This window comes from Bactrocera neohumeralis, chromosome 6 (assembly GCF_024586455.1).
Source record: "Bactrocera neohumeralis isolate Rockhampton chromosome 6, APGP_CSIRO_Bneo_wtdbg2-racon-allhic-juicebox.fasta_v2, whole genome shotgun sequence".
NCBI lineage: Eukaryota > Metazoa > Arthropoda > Insecta > Diptera > Tephritidae > Bactrocera > Bactrocera neohumeralis.
The window spans coordinates 25,381,151-25,398,432 of NC_065923.1; positions in this window are offsets into that span (position 1 = coordinate 25,381,151).

Here is a 17,282-nt window from a genome sequence, read left to right on the forward strand (position 1 = left end):
GCAGTCGTTTAATTATGATTGAGTTGATTTTATTTCAGCTTTGCCTTTACCTGGTGCTATATACTTTCTGTTATACCGTAAGGATACAGACACAGATTAAATGGGCATTTACAACAGTTTCATCCCTAATTCTGCTTTATGGTAATCCTGTTAAGTTTTTCCCTCAAACCCCACACCTTTTTTCTATCCGCATATTTTTCAATTTTTTCTTTACACTGCTTTCGTTCATTTACATTGTTATTAAAGCTTTTTTCTTCATTTTCAAACTAATAATTAAACAAGTAAGAAAGGGCTATATTAGGATGTAACCGAATAGTTCATACTCTTGAAATTCTCCAGGACAAAGGTTTCAGACAAGGATCTCCCTGTCGTTTGGTGAATATAATACGTTACAGAGCAGGAATAGACACATACAATCTCTTCTTCGTCTGATTTTAACAACCGCACCATTAATCGATTTATCTAGACTGGATAAGGATGCGAAGTAAATGGGTCTGGTTGTGCTATATCAAATTTTGTATCTCCCGTAAAACAAATACATACGCTTGTGTCGCATGTCCAGATGTTGAGCAGCACATAACATCCATCAGGATCGATAAGAACCCATCTTCTTGGAACCAGTTTTAACAGTAATAACAATTTCTTACTGACAAGGAAATTCGATATCATGTGACTTCTTTAATCCATTGCTGGTGGAAAATGGTTGAACACGAACCATAGAACACAGCTTAAATTCCATGGGACTTTGCCTTCTATAATATGTTACAGAAAAACTGCTGGCGCAAACCGATGATAACTGATTTCATTGGCTTCTACAATTCAGCCTTAAATATCCAACGTATAGAATTACAATTAAAACAGAAAAAATTCTATCTTTGAACTAAAAAAACAAAAATGAGAATTGGGTCAATACTCCTCTTTCGACGAACAAAGACCAAAACCTACAGGTCCCTAATTATTTCCGTCCAATATTTTGGCGTTACGAGTTTTCGAGAGAAAGGTTCAGCGGAAGGTTTGTGGTCCTTTGCGCATTGGCAACGGCGAATATTGCATTCGATGGAACGATGAGCCGCACGAGATATACGACGAAATTGACATAGTTCAGCGAATCAAGAGGCAGCGGCCACGATGACTATGCCATATTTTCCAGATTATTCGATTCAAGTACCCGCCGGTGAAATAGAGATCAGTTGTTGAGAATGACTTAGCTGCGCATGTATTTCCAAATATTTCGAAAATATAACGATTGGCGAACACCAAAATTGTTCATGGACGCTTTTCGAAGCACCGCTACTTTATTTTTAACATTTCTTCCGACCAATCGACACTAGCATTTTTTTGGACGATCGCCAAATTGTGTGAACTCCAAAGTGAACAAATATTTCTTACAATCAAATGTGTATGCATAATTGAATGTATGCTGGTCCCAAATGTAATGCCTATAGTTGTCTCTTTTTACACAATAACAGATTTTGGACGACCTTCACGAAACTAGAGTAATCTATGGATACCTCGATATGATATGTAGTTAATCAGCATAACAATCGATAAACACTATCTTTGATGAAGTTCCTTCGCTAAAAGTTTAAATGATTTCATCGATACACTGCACTGTACTGTGCTGATAATCGCGCTAAAATATTCACGATTTAATTTCATTTATAATATCAAAACTGTTAAACTTTACGATCAAGTTGTCAGTTGCCAGATTGCAACATTAAGGTTGCCCAATCTCGAAATATAAGAGGCAACAAACGTACCCTCTAATGCTATAAGAAATGAGCCTGTGAGGAGTTCTGCTGAAGCGAACGTTACTTTTCTTATTTTGTGGTAATTTTTGACATGAAATAATTTTCTGTCTGTTGATTAAAAATATACAGACAAAACGCTAACTTTTTATAAAATAATATTATTTCAAATTTAAAGCTTATCCGTCTCCATATCTCGCCATTTTTAACACACACATTCACCATTTACATCTGCTAAATCGCAATAAGCCACTCTAAAAAAAATAACTTAATTCACTTTACCTTTTTTTTGTTGGACGCCAACTCTTTTCCCATACAAGTCAATGTCAAATGACAACAACAACAATTTCTAACTACATAATTGGATTTTCATGCTAAAAGAAATATAATTATTGTCGTGGCTGTAGGTGTACCGTTGCTTTTATCGCAATTTTATTCCGTTTTTCTTTAGAATAATCACACCAAACACACGGAGCTCATTTGTCTTCCGCTTAACCACATACGTATGTATGTAGACAGTGTGGGTGTGCGCCTTTAATAAATGCATTTGTGTGTGTGTGTGTGTGTGTATATGTGTGTGTGTGTGAAATCCTTTTAGTGCGAATCTCATAAGAGAGTGACACCTTTTAATAGGAATTTCAGCTGCTGGCAGAATATATAAAAAATTATAGTGGTGATTAAATACATATGCAGTTGGGAATAAGCAGAAATATACTTACACCATATACTTAGTAAGTACCATGTATGTATATGTAAGTATGTGTATAAATGTCCATAGTATCCTTTGCACCAGAATGTGTTGCAATTATGCTCATACTCAGGGAGTTAGTAACTGCCATTGTACTGATTCGCTTCCTCTTCCACACTAAGCTATCAAAACGCACCGGCTAACCACAGTCATTCCCACAAATATACATACATATACATACATACCTACCAGAAACACTCTTTTGTAGCTCGTCCTTACTGGCTCATTTTCAGTAAAGAGGTTCTGATTATGTTAATGAAGTTTTGTTGAAGGTGAGCCAGTATAAAGCACGAGTTAACATTCAGTTGATTGAAGAGACACACACACGTACACATACATATATACATGTATATATGTGTTACAGGAAAATGTTTGAGTTGCTCTGCATAATTCATAAATATTAAATATACACATACGAATAAATTCGTGCACGTGTTTGGGGAGATTTATATTAAGCTCTTTAGAAGGACGCTTTTATGTTGATATGTATGCTTATATAGATATGCTCGCATACTGTAGTATGAATGCTCTTAACTAATATGTCAATATCCGCTAGTAAATGCCAAATGTGGCTGTTACTATAAGACTAGTCGCTTAGCTTTCTCTACTCAGTTTAATCCCAAAGCTCTTAGCAACACTCGGCCGGCACTAGATGGAACTGAACAGTATGCCCTTGTAATCCGTACGAGGATGATTATTTCCTTGACGATATTTTCGTACTGCCTGTAGGAATACATTTACAATTTCGAGGTGCCTAGCAGATATCCCTCAACTGATCTGTTTTACAGCAATGAGGTTCAATTATGAACTTATGAAACACCTGACATTCGAAAATTGTGACTACGTCAGTGCAATTAGCGTTGTTATTATTGTAGGATTGCAATTAGTGTAACCGATTCTTAAGAACTAAAAAAGAATCGAAGCTCAGTGGGAATTTGGGAGGGTAAGTCCTTTCGGGAGCTCTCAATCTCGATTCAGACTGCTAGTCCAAGAAGAAGAAGTGGCATCCATCAAGTTAGCAGTTAGCATGGACGCGAGCTCTGTTAGTTAGTATATAGCATATGTTCGGTTGGCCTAGAATGGAACGCTAGAGAACTTTTGAATTACTTGCTATTGCAAGGTTTATCTCGTCTCAATAATAAGTAAATTCCAGACATTTTAACCTTCAATGTCCAACTTTTGAAAGACTGATATTGAAACACCTCAGCAGTCGTACTATCACCAAATCAGGAGAGATAGTTAAAGTTGATATTAATCATCTTAACAACTTTGTAACAGACCCAAAACGCATTGTCGATATTCTTTTGTCGACCGACGTTTCTAAACGCTTAAGTGGGATTATGCGTAGCTACACGAATATCAGCCTGATTACTTCATCTAACCTAATCTAATTATTAAAACTAAAGGGACAGGGTTCCCAAAGAACGTATTATCTTCAAGAGCAGCCAATGTTTATCTTCCAAGGTAAATAGCTGTATTATGTTACTCAAATTTGATTATAATTAAAGAGCACTTACATAGTCGTAGCTCCAATCTATCACTTAAGCACTCCTAACTCTATTATTCGCTTCCTTCGAAACACTTCCTTTACAAGGTCTGCCATTTGATGATTGCGATATTCATTTTTTGACTAAATTATTTCACAAACAGTACTGGATTTTAAACAAATATCTAAATGGTATTGAAATTTGACAAAAGGACAGAAAGTTTTTAGTTTCTTCAAAAGAAGATTCATAGAAATAGATAAGAGCTTCACTTTTAATAAAATATATTGATATAGAGGAGAAGAAAACGAGAAACCTTTGTCTACAATTTACTGATTTTAGGCAGATGTACAGAAAGACAACTTACTAACTAAGAAATAGGACTGGAACTTGTACGATCCCGTAATGATTATGAGCAAGGTTGAAAGATCGATGCTTCCTCAGAGTAGGGAAACAAAACTTTCGACATTTAAAGAATTTTTAACTGGCATCGATTCATTTGGTGTATATTAAAGTTTCAGTTTGTTTTTCACGACGGTTTTATGCATTATAAAACTCTCTGGGATGAACTCTTCGCTAACTGCTTAAGACTTTCGAACTTAGCCTCACAATTCTTCTTATCGTGAGGTAACTTACAGTCGTCTAGTAGAATTTCTGTATAGAGATCTTTTATTATATAATTGATTGGTATAAGAGAATACCGAAATCCTTATTCGGCAAGTAGTATTGCTGTTTGACATGAGGGGGCAAATAGCGGTGCCGTTTCGGGCACCAGCGAATCATGGAGGGTGAATTTACCGACCGTTGTGCCAAAGATACATTTTTCGCCCACCCTCACGTTAAAGTCGCCAAGCACGATTTTGACATCGTGGCGGGGGAAGCACTCATAGGTGTGTCCAAGCTCTCATTGAAGACATCTGTGGTCACATCGTCATTCTCCTTGCGTGGGCGCATATCAGCAATATGTTGAAGAACTTCGCTTTGATGCCGGTTGTGGCTAGACGTTCATCCACCGAGGTGCCTGACAGTACTCAGCGACGGAGTCTCTCGCCCACAACGAATCCCATACTTGTCTCAGTTCTTGTCCCGTCCATCGCATTTCTCGGACATCATTTTTTACTTTAACGAGGTCATCAACCAGTTTGGCAGCGGCAACATTCCAGGTGCTTACCATTAAATCATAATCCTTAATGCATTTGCCAAGGTCGTCATCAAAAGGTAGGTCTCTCCTTCAGGCGAAAGTCATGAGCTGCTTGAGCCATATTTAATGTATTGGTTCTAGCAACTCCCATGTGAATGACGCTCAGAGAAACCCCTTTCTGTTTCCAAGCAAACTATAAAACCTGACTGGTAACCAAATATCATTCCGAAGTATTTCAACCCTAGACTGTGTCCCCTTAAGTTATTTGGGCAAAATTATGCTGGTGATGAGCCAATCTAATTTATTGCTGGGCATAAGTGATACATATGTACCATATATATTTCTACATATATGTACATCTTTCCGAATATTTACTTAATGAAGTCCTTATGCTGCGTTTTGCTTTGATTTGATTTACGCTTACGCTCTTAAAATCCGTTTTACCCCCCAAGCTTTTGTCGCGAATCATTGGAGTCTTATATTCATACATATTATAGTTACATATATACAATTTTATATGTACATACATGGTAAATGCACTTATACTTATGTATTTGAAAGCATATTTCTGCATGTATTCGTACTTTGTCACACGGTTTCCGGCGCAAATAACTTTTAGTCAAAACTTTCGCCAATTACGCTAATATGTATGGAGAGCTCTCATATACAATATACAAGTATACATATATACAAATACCATATATACTCGTATGCATACATTTGCTGCTTTTCTGCGCATAAAATGAATTTTATCCACAAAAAGTTTCAGCTAATATTTTCAAACTTGTTTAGCTCACGGGTAAAATCACTTCCTGGAATTATGCGCCGCAAATATGTACCAGGAAGGTGAGTGGTATGACAAAGCGATGAATCCAAAGGTACCAATGTGCAGTGAAACAGTAATGACAAAAAGTATAACTTCATAATTTATTCATACTTATTATACAACTCTGATATAGTGAAGAGCGCAGAAGACAGATTTGTAATAATAAGATGCTGGTGATTATATTAAATAATATAAAAGAACATTTTATATGAATCAATTTAGATGTTCGCAGATGGTTAAAGTTTGTGGAACCCTTTATGTGTCGGTTAGACACAATAGTCCTATCATTCCTAACTTTGTACCTTTGTTGTGGTTATTTTGGAAGTGGTCGTACTGCCTCAAAGTGATGCCAAAACTCGTTCGAGCGCCTGTTGGAGGAAGCTAAATTTTTAAGCTTCTGGTGAACTGACTTTCAGCGCCGATTGTTATGGTATATATAATAATAGATAATTATGAAATGATTGCTTTCGCTTCGTATTTTTCTATCGTACATAGAGTCCCTAAAATATTCATAAAATCAATTTTCATTCTTATCAAAATTGAGATAACTTTACTGTAACGAACATTTTCTCTTTCTTTCTTTTCAGGTGAGTACCATTTTCAAGGTCCATATTGCTATGTTCTGTATACTATAAGGTCAAAAAAGGTAATGTTTAAGAAGAAATCGCAATCAATTGATTTTATTAAAACATTTAATCTAAACATTGTGTCTTAAAAGTATTATAATTCCGTGAACTTCTTTAAGCGGTTACATGGGTTTTCTCGGGTAAAAAACAGCCTTTTTCAACAATTTTGTTCTCATAAAAAATTAATTCTTTTATTATAATTTTTTATTGTTCCAAAAAAACATTTTTAACAAAGAAATTCTGAAATTTTTGGAAGCAAATATTTTAAACTCGGCCATTGCGACAACATTTCCGGTGATGCCTCGGAAAATTATGCACCCGCGATGGCAGAATAACTCCGTACAGTATCATTCAAAATGAAAAAATGTTTGTTAAAACCTTAACTTACAAGTAGAACTTGGACAAAGGAACAAAAACTGGCAATTGGATTTTTAGCAGATATTTTCACAAAAAAATAATAATATCGCGAAATTTTTTTTTCAAATAGTTGTATTGGAAATTTTCCCAACAGCCTCCAGTTTCGAAGAACTCGTTTAAAGACGGCGCACTTAACCAAGCTAGCCTCAAACGCACAAGCTCTCAAGGCTGTATCTCCGAAACTATTACTCGGCTCAATGTCTAGAGGTATTGTAGAATCAAATAAGACAATAAAAAAATCGATTTTTTGAAACCAGTAAACCCATGTAACCCCTTAAACATATATGTATTACATAGCGCCTCAGAAGCCATTCGTTATCAAAATTACCAAGTTTCGCTTGTTCCTTCCTCATTCATAAAGAACTCGAAGTGCACCACACCTCGATAATGAAAACTGTCAACTTAGCCTTTATTTTTGGCCTGCTTTGATGTGTTTTTTTAGCTTCGATATTCGGCCGATTAATCTTCTGTTTGCAGTTTGTAAGCATAGATCCAAGACTCGCCGCCAGTAATAATGACATCGTGATAGTCGGAAATTATTAATTTACAGACGTTGACGCGACGTTGTATTTCGAAAAAAATTAATGAATTCGGAACCAATCTTGCTTTCACTTTCCTTAGACCGAAATGATCTTTCAAAATGGTTTTCACTGATCTTTTCCATATTTCAACTGTGTCTGACCATTGTCGATTCGAAGCACCAATTCTTTTATTTTATTAACATGTTGATCATCAGTTGATGTTGATGGCCGTCCGTTGTCAACGCGTCCGTTGTCAACGCGTTCTCGACCCTCTTTGAATAAAATGTACCAATCATAAAAACTTGCTCGCAGCAATCAAGTCGAATTGAGTTTATCGGAAAAATATATTTTACGATCTTCAGCTAGATTTTGATCAGTCAGTCTAATTTCGGAGATTGTAGTGATGCCTTGGACAGGATTCCAAGCCGAGTTTCGTGAAGATACCTTGTCAAATGAAAAGGTTTCCCATACAATGACTTGATTTCGATCATATATTATATACCAGCTATATCCTATTATGATTAGATATCGGTGGTTCTTACAAATTAGCAGCTTCTTGGGGAAGAAAGGACGTGTGCAAATTATCTCGAAAACTGAGAAAGTAGTTCGTTGGGTAATGACGATTTGGCAGCAGCGACTACATGATTCTATTTTTCAATTGGAAAAAAATGTTCGGAGTAAACATAGAAAGATATGGTTGGCGTAGAGGCATATTAGATCCTCGCAACACATTGAACATTTATATGTACGTATACATCTCGAAAATAGAAGACGGAGTTGTGCAGAGATTTACCGTCCAGAGGTCAGCCTAAGGCAGCCTTTTAAGCTGCCACTGCAATATATTTTAGTAATCAAGGCTTTAACTTCGTTTCGCATATCAACCAGAAAGGTCTTAGAAAACGTGGCAGCTGTGAAGAGGACAGTCAGAAACTGGCGACTTTGTTTCTACTGGCTGACAGTTCAGAAAAGCCTTGAGGGCAACGAGATAGTGTACGGAATTACGAAGAGTTATATATGGCTGTCGTTTGAAAACATGATCAACACAGATAAACTCATGTCTTGTCTGTACGACGATCTGGACAGAAGCATGACGATGAAAATCAAAGCGCGATGAAACGAGCTACGTGGATGCAAAACTGCAAACACTTGTCCTGCATTGGCAAAGCAAAGCTTTAAGCATTCTAAGGCCCCACGATATGAGACACTAGAAGAGGTATTGTTAGTGAGGCCACAGAGTCGATTGAAACTCGCAACAAGCGCAAGCATCCTAAAGGATGACTACTCCGCATGGTTTGCGTATCTGCACTCCATCTGGTATCGCAAAGTAACAAACCCTGTGATGCAAGACTTACATTAAAGGATACCAAAGCAATTATTAAAGTGGCTGAGCGTGCAGTAGTTTGATGTGATCGATTTTCCTACCGTTTTTAATGGGGTATACTAGTCCGGAGGCCCGAATCTAGCTGCCTCGATCCAAAAACGGCTGTAACTGTTAATATTACTTAAGTTTTGCAAAATATTTTTAGAGAAATATTTTCGAATGCCAAACTTATTGGAATTTTAAATGAAAAAAATTCGACTTTTTCCCATTTCTATACCCAAAATTCCCTCTTAAAAGGAAGCTCTTATTGTTATACGTATAGAAGTTTTTATATTATACTTATAAACCTCCAACCCCACATTCAATATTCTTATCACCGGCGACTCGAACACACTCACACATGCCTGCAATATTCAAGAGCATCGGTTGACAGCGCTTCGAGATGCACTCCAACTCCAACTCTAACTCCACAGTCTCGCCGCACAGGTATTTTAGTAATTTCCGTTTTCCGATTTGATTTTCTTTTTGGGGAATATAAGACGGATATGCTTGCATGATTTTCTAATTTACTCGCTTCGCCCGCCGGGCAAACGCTCGGATAAATGTATATTACTGCGATGTTAACAGGAATATATGTATATACTTACAGGTATGTGTAGAAGTATATTAGCTGAACTATATAACCACATATACTTTTGTATATAAGTATATAGTTATACATATATTCAACAGCAAATAAAATCATAAGGCGCCGAAGTTGTCAGCGTATAATGTATATATGTATGTCTGTATGTACGTACTTTCGGTTACTCTAACGGTCTAGGGCTACAGATCCTTGCCAAACCGAAATCCTTTCATTTTTTTGCAATATCCCTCAAATGCCACATTTACACACACACAAACACATTCTCACTTACAACTTCCCTTGGATTCGCTTGGCGCTCCTGTCGACGCTGCTCTTCTTCTTCTTCTGCCGCCAGTTGTACATATTTGGCAATGCGCATTGACGCTTCACTGTTTCAGTTTTAGTTTCTGGTTTTCGGCTTTGCCATTGCCTCTGGATTTCGCATTGTTGTGCGAATTTCCGGCTTCCGGCACTCATGGGATTTAACTTTTCCGTGCCGCATATCCGTTATTTCATACTTGTTTTTGGCCTCATGATTTTCATGTGTTTGCCAGACGCTCGCTCGCTCGCCGATTCCCATTCGCAAAGGATGCGAAATGTTTTGCACAAATCTGCCATCGGTTGGTTTGCTTAGTTTAATCGTATTTTCGTAGCAGATTACTTAGTTTTTGGCGAAAATGCGAAAGAGTTTCGGTGCTCCTGAAAATTATGTATATTTAGTAGAAATTTCAAAAATTTTCAGTTCCAAATCTCTGAAATCGAAAATCGACACAGTTATAAAGACTTAAATCCAGGTAATAAAAGAATCGAAGTGCATTTGATATGTGGATGCCAAATTTTTGTTTCAAAGACGGATTGGTTGCTCAAATTGCCTCAGAAAACTCCGAATTCAACTTTTTTAAAGTGGTATAACATTGGATCAAAATTGACCCAGACTGACAAAAAAACTTTTCACCCATTTTAATACAAATTTTCATTCTAGCCTTCACAGTTTGAGCCAAAACAAATATACCAATGCTCAATCCAAATTTCCACACCCTTGGTTGGGATGGCCTTCAGTTAAACTTGGTTTTTACGGGTTTGGGCTCATTTTTGGAATATCATACGCCAGATTGTTGGACAGTTTCGACACAATTTTCATAAATCCACGTCCCGTTACCAGTATTGATACGTCTGATGAATGTAGGGTCTCATATATACTATCGAGAACTATTTTGCGACCTCTACCCAGCGGCGCTTTTGCAAAAGAGGCAGAAGAAAGGGCAGTCTGTTGGTACAAGTTAACGAAAATGTCGCCAACAACACGACGATTTTCAAGCGCCATTTTTATACTCTGTTATTAAGTTTGCCAAGAAGATTGAAACACGCAGAAGGAAACGTTAGAGACGCTTTAAAATATACATATATCACCATGACGAACAGAGTCGAATTAGTTAAGTCCATCTGTCTGTATATACGCGAAACTAGTCCCTCAGTTTTTGAGACCAGGTGGAGAAGTACCTGGCTACACTTGGAATCTCCAATTGGCGCCAAACAGCGAAAAGAAAGGCCAACTAGCGCTCTGCTGTAAACTCGGCTTTAACCGCGTAAGCGATGACTACACCAATAACAAAGAAGAAGAAGGGTATTATGCTTCAGTGTAACCAGAGTTACCTCTTCTGCTCGATTTTGAGCTTTTTCGGGTCGGAGGAAAATTTACTCTCTAATATAAAGATTTTTGAATTCAATTCAAGAAAATTAGTTAATGAAGAAACTCACTAACTTATCCAACAACCCTCATTTACACATGCAGCAATCTGCTATCTCGGGTGGCCCTTTTAGTCGATTCCAAAACTTCAATTGTTTCATTCTCCATCTCATCTTTCATTTTTGGCACACATTTTTGTTTTTTTGTTTTCAATCAATTTTCATTTGTTTTTCTTCTTCTCTTTATTAGCCTAATTTATGCTAATTTGCTTTTGATGTTAGCAATTTGAGCGGATGTTCTTTTGGAGCATTCGCACCTGCAAGTTCATATAATGAATGAATTTCATTGGCTGTAGTATTTAACTCTTCTACTTTATGGTAAGTCGTAAGTTATCTTTTTACTTTATGATAAGCTTTTTCTGGCGACAGAGGCGTTTAAGTATAATAACCTCAGAAATGCAACGATCTAAGATGCGTGCTGGGTGGCAGGCCAAAGAATATGGCTTATGTTTTTTGATCTTCTTATTCTTTAGCACTACCATCGCGGATCGGTCTGAGCCTAGAACACAAAACTGTCATGCCTGTTATACATTCCAAGTGCAGACAGAACACTATGAACTTGTTCTGATATTAGATGATTGGGCGCTCTTGCTTCCGTTGTCCAGTTATTGGTCTCGAATCAAATTCGCTGACGCATCATTTTCCACGTGAACGACATGGCCTAACCAGCTCATTCGTGATATTTTTAAGCGTGTAACTTATCAATATCAACATAGAGCTCATATAGCTTTTGGTCTCATCTTCTTCGATATTTATCGCTCACGCGGTCCGCTCCAAAGAGCTTTTGGAGAACAGTTATTTCGAATGCTCGAAGTGTTTTCAATTTGTCATCGTCCATGTTTCTGCGCCATACAAGTATAAATGCACGGGAATAATGAGATACTTCTAGAGAGTATTTTTTGTTCGCCGCCGATTCCAAGTAACACCAATAGTTGACAATAGTTGTTCTGCGCTTCATCTCCAATCTTACATTCTTGATGGAATTTAAGATGGTTACGAGATATACAAAGTCCTTCACTTTTTCAAATTTGTAGCTGCGAGCATTAACGTAGTTCCCAAGAGTTGAGGACTCATCGCTTATGAATAGCTATAAGTATTAATATGAACATTTTCTCCTATCTGTGTACTGATAGTACCCAATTACGGTTTACTGCCTCAAAATAAATTATTACTAATTTCTCAGAGTCAAAGTGTTCCGGAAGTTCAAAATGAGAAGATTAAAAGAGTTGCCTGAGATTAAAGTCAGGGAGTGCTCGGCGATTGATATTAAGAATAAAGAATGTAAGAATACAGTAGCTCAATGCTTTTAACACTAGAGAGTAATTGGGAGAAATAATAATATTTTCTGATCTCAATTCGGATAGTCTTTGCATAGAGCTATAGTTTGTTTCAGATTATTTTTTGTAGCGAAAGTATGAGGAATGTTGAAGTGAAACCTTCCCCAGATGTATCCAAAATGCGTATCATGCATTCAGTATCCATTATGGGTTTTAAAGACCATTAGATTCATTGTCATCGGGAACAGTGTCTAATTTAACTTAGAAGAATACCACAACGAGTATGATTTCCAACTTTATTAATGGCTAGGTTCAGATAAAACTTTTTAGAAGATTTATTATAGAGAAACATTTCTCCACGATCTTTACAGGGCTTTTTTAAATATGAGTATCTTCCTGAAAGCCATGAGGAGTTGATTTAGACATGTCTTTTTGTTCATTCATCTGTCTACATATACGCGAACTAGTCCCTCAGTGTTTCAGATATCGATCTGAAATTTTGCACACGTACTTTTCTCCCAAAGAATACCACTGAGCTGAAAAATAACCTAAAAATCGACATTTGGATATTTTTTTGCTCTCACAACAACAGGAAATTATCTGCTTGCATTGCGAATGTAGGAGGATCACATTATTCAACAGTCATTACAATAACGCAATTATTTTTAGAACATCAAATAAACGTATCCACGCACACACACACAGAAGCATACGCCGCGTACATTTTAGCCATAATGGCAGTGGTTAGGAGAGCTTTCCACTATGCTTCAACGGCTCTGAAACTAATATTATCCGAGTGTATAAAAGTCAACAGCAGGCAGCAGCATTCAACTTGCAGCGCCAACTCAATTTAATCCCGTTATAAAAATTTGTGTGCAACACGATGGTGCAACGTTGCCGTACCCATCCAGTAGCTGGCAACCTATAGCTATTTAGTGCTTTTGTTGTTGTTGTTTATGTAAACCAAACGTTGTATCCACTATTACATTACCTTAACCGAACCACCAGCTGATAACGTTAACGGCGGTCTTGTTTGCAAGCGTGAATTTTCACAGGCGATATGCAGTGCGCCATGATAACGCACACACATAAGTGTGAAGGAAATTCAAACTACCGTGTGAGAAATTTTGACTTTTAGATATATAATATTTAATATTAATATTTAAACCTTAAAAAAAATAAACTGTAATAAATAGAAATTTCGACGTAAGAGAGAAAATGCTTAAACACAGGTCTCACAGTAAATGGTGTGCGGATTCCGGAGAGTTCGATAAAAACACTGTACAGTCTTGGAATGATGTACTATCATAAGAGAAGAGAGACATACTTAAAGAAGGCGACAGAGGCAAATATCTGCTGCATTGGTAGAAATCAAAAGCGAAATCTTGAAGAAAACAAACTTGAAAACATATTAATTACGATGAGCACGACTTTCCATTCCAAAGTTTTGACGAAGCTGCTGGTCTAGTAGAAGAAAACTATGATGAGAATCTATTGAGAAGCATCTGATCCGAAAAACTGACCCATTTCATAAGCTTACTGAACTAGTTCTTTCAAAGTCGAAAACGAGGTAAGCAAATGGTTCCAAACACCAAGAAGAGAGCTTAACCCCTTTCCAAAGAGTTGAATGCTTATGAGGCCTGAAAAAAATACGGGAACAATAAATCGAAAAAAAATCCAAAATAACGATTACAAATGTTTTGAAAGGCAATAACAAAAGCCTTTATAACCTTTCAAAGAATTATAAAAAGTAGTTACTATTGATATGTAAGACTCTCTACCAATAAAACAGAAAACAAATTCCCAAGTCTCTTTGAAACCGGATTTGGCAGCATTTACTTCTTCTTCTACTAACTGTCCACTGTGTCTAACACCTATAAGAAAGCATCGTACACGTCTGTTTCTCTCCAAGAAGGTGCTCATTTGTCAGAAACCGCCGAGATCGGACCACTATGGCATATATGTAGGTTAGTTCAGATTAGATAGCAGATCCAAAGAAAAAGAAAATAAATAGAAAAATAAAACTGCTGTGTTGGTTCTCATAAGTTAGCAAAGCGCCTAGTGGTCAATAAAAATTGGGTAGAGTTGATGCGCTCCCAAATATTTCAGCCTTGAGCTCCCGAACGCGGAGCAATCCAGACGGAAGGGTTGAGATGATTCCACCTCGTCTTCTTCCATACTGCATCTGCAGTTGGCTTCCATTAACATTTCCAATCTTACAGCATGACCGCCTAAAGGGCAATGGCTCAGACAACCAGGATGAAGCTAGCCTTACTGAGGGCAAAGAGTTCACCAGATCTCTTACGATCGTACTTGAGTCAAAATAGTCTTGGAACAGCTCACGAACCGATCGTAGCTCTAGCATTGACCAAGCTCCCGGAAGACCAGCTATCTGGTAGCAGTATATGAGACAGGAGGACCAACCCGTTCGCATTCTCCATTCTACTGATCGCGGGGCTAGGGCACCTTTTCTTGCTAACTCAACAGCTTTACAGTTACCTGCATTTCTGCTGTGTCCTGCCAAACAATGTTAGCCTTATCACAAAGTTGCACGATGCCTTTGAAATCCCGTGAATGCTAGTAACGTTGCCTTGCTATCGGCTTGAAAAACACTGCAATAGTCAGTAAGTTTGAACCTATAGTTGACAGAGAGTTCCTGACAATACACCCCTCTACCAATGATCCCTCGCCTGTATATGGACAGAAATGAAGGCAATAAAGTTCGTTTTGGCGACCCCATGATCCATGAGATCCGGTATAAAGTCAAAGCGTGTGAGGATCTCCGAGTGTTCAGACTTATGTTCGTTTACAAACCCAGATTCACTGAGGCTGATAGCAACTTTCGCCGCCATACACTTTCCATCGATATCTTTGGGCACTATTTGCCATGGTTGGAGTGAACCTTAGTGCACCACACATACTTGTGAGCGCAGCTCGTTGAACGCGCTCGAATTTCCTTGCAAGTGTGGTATTTTCTAGAGCCCTCCACCACACAAAACTCCAGACAACATAATGGGCTTGATTATAGTGTCGTGGAGTCAGAGAACCACTTTCGGTGAGAGACTCCACGTATTGCCAAAGGCTCCTCTGCAACAGTATAAGATAATCAATGCCTTCTTTGGTCTCTCTTCGCTATCTGACAATTAGTCACGACGCTCAGATGCTCGCAACGTATGCCCTTTTATTTGACAAGGTATATCAAAGTAGAGTAATAGGACAATCTCCGAACATATTTTTTGGATCGGACTACCGTAGCATATAGCTCTCTTTGATTTCTTGCAGGGTAACACCCACATCCACACAAACTTACACATTCCACAAACTGCCAGCCTGTCGTGGTGCATGCAACGTGCAAATGTGCCAACGCCCGCATCGTCGTTTGCATTAAATTCAATGATGTGCCACTTCGTGTGGCAGCCGCTACAGCCTATTTGCAGCCACCAATGCATATGCGCCACCTGTCGTCCCTCGGCCCTTTGCCGGCAAACTTATTTACTCAGCCCATTTGTTGGTAGGCGTGCCGAGTAGAGTGATTAAAACAATCCACACCCTCTCCACTGCCCATGCTTCCGCGCGCTTCGCCACAAATACACTTAAGCATAATGTGAGACGGAAGTGTGTAATGGGAGCTCAGTGCAACGCTGCAACACGCTGCATGCGAAGCGCACCACGCAAATTATGATTAAACAAATGGGGAAACTGGAAACTGCTTTCGAAGGCGGCGCGCATAAAGCGGAATTTGATATTATGAATATTGAATGAAAATGAGTCGGTGAAATTTATACCAATATAAATAATCATAATAATGGTAACGGTAATATAATGCTTTCAATTTTGTGCGCTGCAGTTTAACTTCAACATGATAGTTGCTTAACGGTGCTTTATTAGATATTGTATCGTTCGAAGGCGTGGTCATTGTTTTATTTTATATTATAGACGACTTGGTTCCTATAAGACCAAACCTAAAGATAGCAGCTACAGAATTCCAATTAGTAAGAGATATATCATAACTAGGGCCAACCGATCTCGAAGCTGACAGACAATTTAAGACTATCATGACTCCCATGAAAACGTCTCGCATTGAATTTAATACTAAACAACATACCACATTTAAGGGTTACAACAGTATGAAATTTCGAAAGATCAAATTTTTTATTCTTGCATACTTTTTCGAGTGTCAAAACCTTCAGTAATAGCATATCACTTTCAAATTCTGATTTTTTCCACCGTAAGTCATTGTGAAAACAATTTCTTCTTCTTCTTTATTGGCGAAGGCACCACTTACGCGATTATGCCCGAGTTTACAACAGCGCTCCAGTCGTTTCTTCTTGCTGTTTGGAATCAACTGGTGATTTCAAATGAAGCCAGGTCCTTCCAGACCTGGTCTTTCTAACGGAGTAGAGGTCTTTCTCTTCCTCTGCTTTCCAAGGCGGCTATTGCGTTGAATACTCTCAGAGCTGCAGTGTTTTCGTCTATTCGGACGACATTACCTAGCCAGTGTAGCCGCTGTCTTTTAAGTCGCTGAACTACATCAATGTCGTCGTATATATCGTACAGCTCATCGTTCCATCGACTGCGGTATTCGCCGTTGCCAATGCGTAAGGGACCATATATCTTCCACAAAGCGTTTCTCTCGACCGACTCATCAGATGATGTCATCGTCCAAGCCTCTGCACCATATAACAGGACGAGGATGATGATTGACTGTAGAATTTGGTCTTTGTTCGTCGAGAGTGGACTTTACTTCTCAGTTACCTACTCAGTCCAGTCTGTTGGCAGAAGTTATTCTGCCTTGGAGTCTG